The sequence below is a fragment of the Aulonocara stuartgranti genome, assembly GCF_965226115.1.
Source record: "Aulonocara stuartgranti genome assembly, chromosome: 15".
Lineage (NCBI taxonomy): Eukaryota > Metazoa > Chordata > Actinopteri > Cichliformes > Cichlidae > Aulonocara > Aulonocara stuartgranti.
Window position 1 is genome coordinate 41,733,061 of NC_138951.1, and position 11,484 is coordinate 41,744,544.

Below are 11,484 nucleotides of genomic sequence, written 5' to 3' on the forward strand. Positions count from 1 at the left end.
GGGGAAATCACAGGGCTGTCAGTGCTGATAGGATCTTGCTCCCAGTCTGAGCTGAAATAAAACAACAACAACTGCAGCCACTCTTTAGCTGAACAGAAAATAATAGAGTCTGAATGAAAAACCTGGCTATTGTACTGCAGTTCTATTGTGGGAATGAAAGGAGACAAACTGGACTGTGCAGTAGATGGGTCAATCAGCACAGGAACAATGCCACAGCACACAGGAGACAAGCTGAACTCGCATCCAATCATGTCCACAGGAAGCCAAACAGCCTGTTGCTATCTTATCAGTTTTCTTCTCTGCAGAGACGCAGCGTGTTTACCACAAAATGACTACTTTCAGGACTCTCAGCACGTTAAAACTGAACCCAGACACAAGACCTTAAAATTAGTTCGCAGATTAAGTTTTTAGAGCTGTGGCACCTCTAACTGAATATTCTGCCGTTTTCACATTAAAATTAGCACCAACAATAACATTGTGTTTTACATTAAACACACGTTTCCTTTGAAATTAAATGTAATAAATAAAAAAGAGCTTTTCCCTGTACAGTACCTCACTAGAAGGACACTGCCAATGCCCTACTTTGCAGTTTTAGAGAAAATCATCGTGATCCACACCGAGATGTGGGTGGGTTTTTCGCCTCCCCACCACAGCTGATGAATTTCAGCTTGGTTGTTCTTGTGCTGACAAACAGGCAAACAAACTGCATTCATCACATTTCTCTGCCTCAGCTGTAGTTTGGCAGAAAACACCCATAAACAACTGGTGTATACTACAGACAGATGAGATGGGATGATAGCAGGGAGCAGCCGTCTGTGTTGTTACAAAGCTTATGATTAAGAAACATGTTTATCTTTGAAGGTGCTGCAGCAGGAAACGCAACCTGCTGTAATCTGATCTCATTCTTAAAGCAACTGTGACTCCAGACAAATAAAAACAGAGCCAAGCATCTGTTCTCTTTCATGTTCACAGGAGGAAAGAAGGAAAAACTGGTGTTTCTGCTGAGGGAAGGATGTACAGGAATCTTTTGGGTTCGGGCCCAGATAGTGGTCCCGGGAGTGAAAACGTCTTTCATGATTTCACACAGCAGGTTTTAAGACCCACACGAGGCACTGTTTTAAGACAGTACAATCTCCTGCTTTGGTCTATGACACAGTATGGTAATGAGGCAGCAGAGTGGGAGATGTGTTCTTGGAGATTTTTCAAGGAACTGTCAACAAGGAGAGCAAGTAAGATTCTCCATCTGCTTGGCCTGTTTGTCATCTCAGATTTAATCAAATTGCCTTAATTTTGTTTGGTTTTTTAATTAAAAATAAAAACAATTAAGTTAAAAAGAGTGATGTATTTGTACATTTTAAACATTTAGGTTTATGGGACTGATGCTGAGAAGCAGAGGCATCAATCCATACCAGGCAGCAGACTGTAGGAGACTCTCTGGGTCAGTTTCAGGTCAATGAGAGCTGCAGGTGGAGGCAGGATGTGCTCAGACCAGCTTAGCATAGTAAGTGGGCAATGGCTCAATCCCAAGTTGAAAAACACTCTTACAGTAAAAGTAAACCCAGATTTCACTGATGAACACGTGTTGGGGTGGTTCTTGCATTATTATAGTAATACTGGTTCACCAACATTGCAACTGACCAATGATGTCACAGCTTTGCAAAGTGAGGATAAAAGAAAAAAAAAGCCCTTTTTTAAAAAACTCTCCTAGAACAAAGTGTAAATATTGCATTTATTTTCTTGATTAATTTAATGGTAAATGGTAAATGGCCTGTATTTATATAGCGCTTTATTAGTCCCTAAGGACCCCAAAGACCCCAATATAATATCAAGTCAGTTTTTCTGTTAGCCAAATGTAGGTTTTAATAGCAATAGCTAACTTCTTGGCTAATCTTGGCTAACTGAATACTAAGACAACGTCATTGGTTCATTTATGACGATAAAGGAACAACACCAACAAGGGGCTATCAGATCGTGCAATACGACAAGTTTTCAGAAAATATATCTTTCCTCCAAGAAGTGCAAGACCAGTCAGCAGCCAATGAGAAAGAGAGGTCAGAAGAGACTGAGATCCATTACTTTGGACCCAGGACACATTAGCCTGTAGTATCTACAAAATAAACAATTTAAGTTGCAGCAATGAACATTTTCTCATTATACTTTGATTTAATTGTGTCATATGAAATGAAAAAAAGCCCTTCAGCTAAATAACTGCATGGTTGTGCCCAACCAATGTCACTGTCACCTACCATAGATAGGGATGTTTCCAGTGTTTCTACCAAGTTCATGGAAGTGACAATTTTATATGCACTTATTCACAAGGCCACTAGAGGGCACTGAACTTGGGCACCTATATCGGCAGACAGTTTAAAAAGACTTTGTGTGTGTGTGTGTGTGTGTGTGTGTGTGTGTGTGTGTGTGTGTGTGTGTGTGTGTGTGTGTGTGTGTGTGTGTAAATGTTTTGTATTTTGGAGAAAGATAATCGTTTTTTGATGATTGATTTTTTAATTATCAAACCACTTCTTTAATCTCTAACAATTAATTAGTTAATAGATTATTTCATCTGGTAGGTTTCATGATAGCAGCTGTCATGTTGAATATCACAGATAGATAGATGAATAGAATTTGTTTAAAAAGTGTTTAAAATTCATTAAAAATAGAGTTTTAAAGTCACTGTAAAGAACTATTTGAGCACTGCCCTGGTTAGTCCTCTTGTCTCTCTAACCTGGATAAAATAGCTGTATATACAGAACGCCAAAACATAGCAGCCCTTTCCACCCATATGTTTTCATGCTTGTTCATCCCTGAAATTACACACAATTTATCAATGTGCAGAGGATGGCTGAGTGTGAGCAGAAATGGAGGCGAGCCAGCCTACATTCAGCTGTAATACCAGCAGCTTCGGATGGAGCTGTGATCAAGACAAAGAATCCCAGCTTCTTGCTCAGATATGTGAAGTTATTTAATCCCATCTAATAAAAACACCTGGTTTTCAATCAATCTTATTTTCAAAAAGTGTGATTTGACATTATTTATTTTACATAAGTAAATTAATGTTCCATTGAAGGCTTTTTATGTCACTTTTCAACTGTATATATGTTTTTTTTTCATGTAGAGTTCTACTAAACCATGTCATGAATTAGCATTAAGAGTTATTTAGGCCTAATCTTTAATGGTCTTAGTAATTATGACTGAAGAGGAAGTGACATGACACAGTTAGAGAGCCACAAAGCCATTAACATAGGCCATGCTGCTGCCTTTTCTATTATAAACTCTGCTTCTAACATCCTTTGCCACCAGTAGAAGATCTCATTCAGAAAAAAGCTTTGAGTTGGATTTAAAGGTCGAGGACAAAAAAACATGTTTTAATTGAAAATGTTGCCTCTTTCATACATATTTGAACAAGCACTCGACCGTCTGTGAAACAGTACCTACAGCTAAAGCTATTATGATCCAATAAATGACACAGTTAAAAAAACGCTTATAACGACTTTGAACTCCTATCAGGTTCCAGTCATTAGAAATTCATCAGGGAGTTAATTTATTTAAACAGTTGACCACTTGGCTATCTTTGGCACTCCAAAGGGCTCTCCTAAAATTGTAAAATAAATTCACTGAAAGAAATAATCTTCAAGTACATCTGAAGCAGCTCTCACTTTGTTCCACAAGGTTCTGCCGTGACCAGATAAACTGATGCAAAAAGAAATCACCAAGATCTCGAAAATGTCTTCACATCCTTTGTAGGCGACTCTGAAGCTGCCAAAGAAGATACATCTACTATGAGAAAAGCACTGCATACATTTGACTTTCATGGAATTTCAGGGAAAAATCCTTTGAGGTCCAAAGAGAACAAGGGTGCTTCCAAAACTCATGAACATACAAAGACCAGGCCTTTCAGAATAATGTGCTCTGGACAGAGGAATCAAAGAGTTTCCTGACCTGACAGCAGGCGTGTTTGATGAAGGCCACAGCAAAGTTTGATAGACTTCAGGGTTTTTCTTTGTAATTTAGATTTGTTTTAGCTCGTTTCCAGAGTGGGCAGTTTTCCAGAGCTTAGATTTAATTATTTTAAAATGTTCAGCTTTAGTTTCGTCTTTGAATAGTTTTCGCTGTTAGTTTTGATTTGCTCGTCAGGGGAAGCTTCCTCAGACTGGCTGTGTTGACAAATTAGACCAAATTTACAAAAACTAAATCTAAAGCAATGTAATGTCTATTTATTATTTTATTTCAGGGAGTTTTATAAATGTAACATTTCAGTTAGTTTTCAGGTTTTTTCATATTTTTCTTTTGTTTTGTTTTCTTGTTTAATCACCTAAAAAGTTTTGTTAGTTTTAGTTAACTACAAGAAAAACTTTTTAGCAACTCTGTTAAGTACACCAGAGTGAAGCCTCAAACTGAAAAGCATCAAGACTGCCCAAAAGTTTCAACAAGATGACGTCAGCTGTTCAGAAATGATTCACTTAAGTAATCATTTTTATTAAAGGGAGATGATGCTGCAGTTAGTTTTTCCACAGCAGAATATCACATTCGAATAACTTAATGAAAAAGATGTGTATGATTCAAATATGACATACTTGTCTGTGTGTGTGTGTGTGTGTGTGTGTGTGTGTGTGTGTGTGTGTGTGTGTGTGTGTGTGTGTGTGTGTGCTGCATCCAGCTGGATTTATGTTGGTTTATTTGTAACGTTGCTCATGTGGTTGATGGAACAGCTAATTCTGGTTCCAGACCTGAACTTAATCGGCTGAAGCCCTTCTTGGTTTGTGCCAAGCTATAAACACAAAGAAGTGTGTCGCTGTTTCTGCCTTCGTTGCCAGACAAAGTGCAATGTGCAAACTTTTAGCCTTTTAAACCCAGTTTTTGAGGTCCAGGTGGTTTAAGTGAGTAATTATTAGCAATTCTGAAGAGTGCAAACTGAAAACCTGCAGTGCTGTGAATAGCTTTCATATGACCTTTTTTGAGGGAACAGCCATGTGACAGTTGACAGCAAGGTCCTGGAATCATTCAAAGCTACAGCTTCTGAGAAGTAGCCACAAAAAAAAGAAGAAAAATCCATTCACTTCTTTCACAAATGGCGATAGAAAAGTTCACATGTGAAAATGTGACTGATAGAATGGAGGGAATGTTTTAATTGGTGTCTGATGCAGAAACAGCTTTAGATGGTTATTATTTGTCAGGATATGTCAGGAGAAAAACCTGCTGATTAATTGCCAGGAAGCCAGAAGCTGCACAGCTGCTGTGCAACCAGTGTGTGTGCGTGCCGTTTGAACGTAGTTTGGAAGCATGTTTAGTTTCAGTACTTTATTTTAATGCCAAGTCTTTTTGTACATGTGGCTGCATGACATTTACTCATGTAGAGTCTAATTTCTTGTTTTGTGTAACAACATTTAAACTTTTGGGCAATGTCACTTTTCATGTAATGCATCTGTACAAGAGCACAGAGCTGCGTGTTAGCCTGAAAATGATGCTCGGTGTTTTCTAAACCAATTTTCTACACTGTAATCATTTCTAATCTGATGTTCTTCGGCCCCCTTGTGCCACCCAATTTAAGAAATCCTATAAATGCCACCGGCGTGTGCGTGTGTATATGCATGTGTGTGTAGCAGTGAAGCATTCAGCATTCAGGGCCAAGCCTCCTGCTGCTTTCACTAGGGTGAGAGGAGCAACACACAAACACGCAGACCCACAGTGCTGGCTTTCAGCTGATGCATTTATGAGCAACACACATACAAAGAATACACTCCCTCCACGTCTTCTCTCTCTGCATCTTGCTTCTGTGACTCCACCTGCTATCCAGCATCCCCGTCCTCACCCCTTTTCCCTCCATCTGTTGCACTCCTTCACTCCACCCGCCTCGCTCGGTCTCTGTTTTCCATCCAGCCTAATTAGAGCTCCGTCAAATCCAGGTGAGCTGACAGCCAATTATCACTCTGTCACACCGAGTCATGCACTCCCATCCCTCTTCTTTTGCCCTTTTTTAGCCTTGCGGGAATTTGATTTTTTGCATCAGTAGCACGAACAGGACAGTTCGCTATTCTTGTTTTAGGAAACTGCCAGAAGAATGAAGGCTGAGTATGAAGCCGTGCGAGGATAAGCAAGCGGACACGCGGGCTGCCACACAGACGCCACAACAGAGCCGAGACTGAATTTACGTGTAGAGTAGAATACAGAAAGACTTGTGCACGAACTAGGCCTGTATTATTTTCAGAAAGCCCACTCACGTAATGCTTTGGCACATTTAACCGTTTCACACTAAAATGTTCCGTTAACAAGTCCGCAGGTCGCTCTAGTCTCACACGTGCATTTATCATAATCGTGCAAAACGCATTAAACTGTACATTTTAATTAATGTCACCAAGACAAAGTCTAAACAGAAAGACTTGTGAGTCTGCAATTAATGAAACTAATAAGGTAACTTAATAATGACCGATTAATGAGGGTGCTGCACATTGCTGCAGAAATGACATCTTACACAAAAGGACAGGGAGCAGTGCCCTGACTTGCAAAGATTTTCAGTGCGCAGAACAACTGTGCCATTATATGCCTGTACGGAGAGATGCTCCCATCAAACTGCATTAAAAAAACCCTGATTCCAAAAATAACAGCGCACCATAGGGGAAAAACTACTGTGACAGTCTTCGTGACAGCGCAAATATTCCCATAAATGTGGGCAACACTTTCACAACTGTAGCAGCAATATGATCATCTAGCAGAAAAGCATAATATACAAATCATATATAATGCGTATATAATTTACAAATAAATGGTAAAAAAAAAAAAAAGATGACTGTGATTCAGTATTCATACTGTACCTGCATATGACATATGATAGCTACATTTATATAATTCTCACATTTACATTAAATGATTCAATTGAGATTTTGGAGGCAGGCTTTGTTGTTTCATTTAAAGATGATTTCTATATGCTTCTTATAGATTTAAAAAACATAGTTTGGGTGTTGTTGTGCTCCCTCTGTGCAGACTGCATTGTTAGGTGTGAGTGAGAGTTGACGGACTTGTGTGAATACAAAATTCGTTCTCGCCTTCAGTGTGTCCATTCTGCAGGACGCTCCTCTCTAACAGCTGTCACCACACAGCGCTGCATTTCTTCCATTTGTGACACTTTCCACGAAAAAGCCGTTTTAAAAGGGAAAAGACCTTTAAACTCACCATATTCTAGGGTTTCCTAGACGTTTGCATTTCGGAGAAGATGTTGAAGAAATGAATGCACGGGGGTCCCGAGATTACAGACAGTTAGCGAAGAGTCTTGGAATTCCTCCAGTCCCACAACACTTGGTCTAATTCCCCGAGGTGGATAAGAAAAAGGTCCGTAAATGCACCGTGAGGAGCGTCAGGTAAATCCTCCGCTCAGCTGCCGCCGTGCGTGGAGCTTCCCCCGCCTCAGCGTTGGTTAGTGTTCCCGGTAAGCCAGCGGTCTGCTCCCTGACCGTCCGCGGTAGCCGCGCTCTGAAAGAGCAGCATCCCTAACACTTTGTCCACACACACACCCTCGGGAGGCGTCGGCTGTGTTCGGCTGTTTCCGGTAACATTATAGGCTCTTGGGTGGAGGCTGTCAAAGACGTCCTAGTTTATTTACACACTGACAGGCTCCTCTTGAATCGTATTAATCATCCCGCTCATAATGACATTTATTTCTATAGAAATTTCGTTTACACACACTTTAAAACACAAAACCAGGCTGTGTCTTTGGTTCGATTCCCGCACTGAAAACGCTGCCCCCTGACAGCTCCCCCGTCGGAGCCCATGAGCGATAAGCTACCTGCTCCAGAGGAGGTCCCGGCAGTAATTAACACCACACCATCGACCTGCTGCAGCCTGTGACAGTGCAGAGGTGCCATCTATAGAGAAAAGGATTTCCTACAGTTCTGGCACTGAAAGCGATAATGAGACATTTCACCGAGGAAACACAGCGGGACGAAAAACTGTGGTACAAACATTTATTTTGAATATTTTTACTTATTTTGTACAACTTACCTTTTTAACTTTGGCCAATTACCAGTGATACCCAAATTTAATCATGCCAAATATTTATTTTATGCAATTTATGTATTTATTATGCAAATATATTTTAAACTTCTCGGTGGCTTCGCCTCATCTAACTCTATACTTGCCTACATGTGCTATTCTACCTGCTTTTAAACCATTTAAAATTACAATTCATAGTTTTATATGTGAATTTTATAATGTTAAATTAGTATTAAACAAATGGCTGACTAAGTATTTTAGGCTTTAGTTTACTTCAGCCATATTCCATATAAAATCATACAAAAATAAAAATAGCTTCAAATACCAGAGGTGGGACCAAGTCATTGTTTTGCAAGTCTCAAGTAAGTCTCAAGTCTTTATCCTCAAGTCTCAAGTCAAGTCTCAAGTAATGTCAGGCAAGTCAGAGTCGAGTCTCAAGTCACTGGTGTAAAAGTCCGAGTCAAGTCACAAGTCTGAAACTTTGAATTTCAAGTCCTTTCGAGTCTTTAAAAAAAACAAACGAAAAAATAATGTTGCAGTTATGCTAAATGTAAATATTAGACCATGTAATTTTAAAATCTGTGTTTTTCTCAACACATACAAAATAGTGAACTTAGAAAATATACACAAATTGTGAAATTGCACCTCTTTAAAATGCAGCTCAATTAAACTTAGCTCCAAGAATAATTTTCACCGACAGTTCTGAGATAAGCTGCATGTTATTCTTGGATGCGGTTGTAGGACCAGCTTTAAAATCGCATGACAAAAATATCATACACATTAAAAAAAAACTGTATCACCAACGTAGCCTGGACAACATTTGCTAGTTAGATGAAGTCAGCTATCTCATCTTAGCATATTTATATGCATATTTATAATTATACGGTTCTTGGAGTGAGTGCATACACTCATGAAGTTTAGTAACTTCAGGTCACTGCAACAAGCCCAGGTACAGTTTACCGACGGATGGGTGCAGGACCTTGAAATGCACCGTGTAGAACGAAAGACCATCGTACGTATCATAAGTTTACCAGTCTCACAAATCGTCTTCATAAATACACATTCGTTAACCGTTTATTAATAGGACCTTTGAGCTCAACGGTAATTAATTAGTAGTGGAAATAATTTCTGGTACCCATCACAGAAATGTAGCAGTGACAATAATATTGTATGCTGTAATCGTACTGGGCAATTAGTGATACAAAAAACCTGTTTTATCCTGTGAATAAAAGTATGTGTTTTTGTCAGTGTACCATAATAACAGAAGCGAAACGCAATATTGTGTCAGGACAATTCACTATTTATGCACAATAAATAAAGGAGCATAGCGCGACAATTTCTGTTCAGCGCCAGACTTGCTTGTAACCTATATCACCAATTATGTTAAGAAAAATGACGCATTAACTACAACAGCAGACTGACCTTTGTGTAAATGCTTGGAGCAGACTAACCTGTGAGCTGGAGTGTTCTAGGACGTTATATTTGGTCTTTGAATGGCTGCAATCCAGTCGCCTCTTTGTTACTTCGGAAACATGGCTCGAACAATTTCTCTTCCACGACGTAATCCGATAACAACCGATCTCTTTACCCGTCGGCTTCCCGTGGCTGTCATGCGACCGGCTATTGCAGTTAATAATACAACAGCTTCTTGACATTTTTGTGTTTCTTTTTATCGCTGTGTGACTGATTTCAATTGAAAGCCTGCGTGCGCTAGTACCGCTTGCCACGAGTTCCCAGAATCCTTTGCGGTTCTACCCGTGAATGACGTCACATTTTCAATCTCCATATAATATGCATGTTAAATTTTATATTTGGGGTAAAATATCAAGTCTTTTCAAGTAAACCGGTTCAAGTCCAATTCAAGTCCCAAGTCATTGGTGTAAAAGTCCAAGTCAAGTCACAAGTCTTAGAACATTTTTTCAAGTCAAGTCTAAAGTCATAAAATTAATGACTCGAGTCTGACTCGAGTCCAAGTCATGTGACTCGAGTCCACACCTCTGTCAAATACAGTCATGACTACTGCATATGTGGTCTGCACAATACTGCTTATAGTTTAGCTGCATCTTGCTGATCATTTTTGCTAACATAAGCTGATAACTTAGTACTATAACGTCTTCGCTACACACCCAGCAAACATGGTTGAAACCCTGACATCGTCTCTCTGGTCATAAATGGCTGCAGTTCAATAGCAGAGCACCGCAGACAGGCTGATGTTGCAAAGAAGGAATTCAATGCATTTGTGCTTTTTGTTTGTTTGTTTGTCTTTTTTAACTAAAATGGTCAGCACGTGGTTGCGCTGTGAGCATACATCAAGAATGAAAAGGGCAAAATAATACTGAAACTCTTGTTTTGCTTTGATTACGTTATGTTTTATTATGTTCTGAAATGACATTTAATTTAATGTAGTTACTTATCTAAGCTGGAAAGTTTTTTGTTTGTTTGTTTGTTTGTTTGTTTGTTTGTTTGTTTCACTCTTTGCTTCGAGCCCTGTGTACATGAGCTGCATGCTAAAAGACCTTTTGTTAAAAGAGTTGGCGTAATAAGCATATATGCTTCAGCTAATACCTTTTAATTAGCCTTGTCTCGTGCTTTCATGCTTTGTGGTAGATCTTTATGCTGTATTCACTGAGATATTTGAATGCTAATCAATAAATCAATAAATAAAATATATAAGTAAAATGTCTTTACGCCACTAACAGTTTGTTACATTTCAAGTGTAATTCATTTGTGACATGGTGAACTTAAAGCATCATCTTTTGCTCCAATGTTGTGTGATTGTTGGGATTTCCTTTTACCTTAAAATATAAAGCACCTTGAGGTGACTGTTGTGAAATGGAAATATATAAATAAAATTAAACTGAACACGTCTGATTCTGATTCAGTTTATCCACAACATAAACTTAGGAATGCTGCTTTTTAACTTATGAAGCTAATTAGCTCAACGGGACAAGAGGTGGATGTAAAAGAGGTCTGGCATCAGAGTCGAGGCTTAAAGCTTTTTATTTTTTGTGTGTTTCATCTTAATCAATAAAAAGTTGGTAGAAAATATTTCTTGAACACAAACTTTAGCTTGCTAGAAAATCTAACAAGGACGTAGGTGGGAGAGATAACAAAGCAGCATCAGAAACGTTGCTGCTCTGGTTCAGCTCTCATTTTTTCTGCTCGCTGGTTAATTCTTTGCCCCAAAACCATCAAGACAAATGCTAATGTTTAGTCCAAAACAAATGGTGGTGGTCCACATTTTTTTAAACCACAGATTAAGATTTTATATGACAAAGGGCAGTGACTGTGGTGGAAACCTGGCTGCCTTATTTTTTTATTTTGTTCTAGCTGAAGGATTTTGAATCTTACAGTGAAGAAGGGAATTAGAGCTGCCTGGATCAGTATAGCTGGTTATTGTCAGCATGACTGTGGTATGAGTATATTATAGGTTCTGAATATACAACATGACGAATAGATAAAGTGACAATGTAACAGAGCCTCATCTGGAGCAACGAGGTTCTC

General features: G+C 39.0%; 1 protein-coding gene across 1 annotated transcript in view; it reads right to left on the reverse strand.

Moving 5' to 3' along the window:
* The window catches only part of ptprfa (protein tyrosine phosphatase receptor type Fa), a 397,951-nt gene extending 390,474 nt beyond the window's left edge, over positions 1 to 7,477 (reverse strand). Inside the window, exon 1 of the mRNA XM_082506013.1 lies at positions 7,165 to 7,477. The gene's annotated coding sequence lies outside the window, so the exon portion shown is untranslated. The remainder of the gene's footprint in view (positions 1 to 7,164) is intronic.
* Positions 7,478 to 11,484: the final 4,007 nt, after the last annotated feature.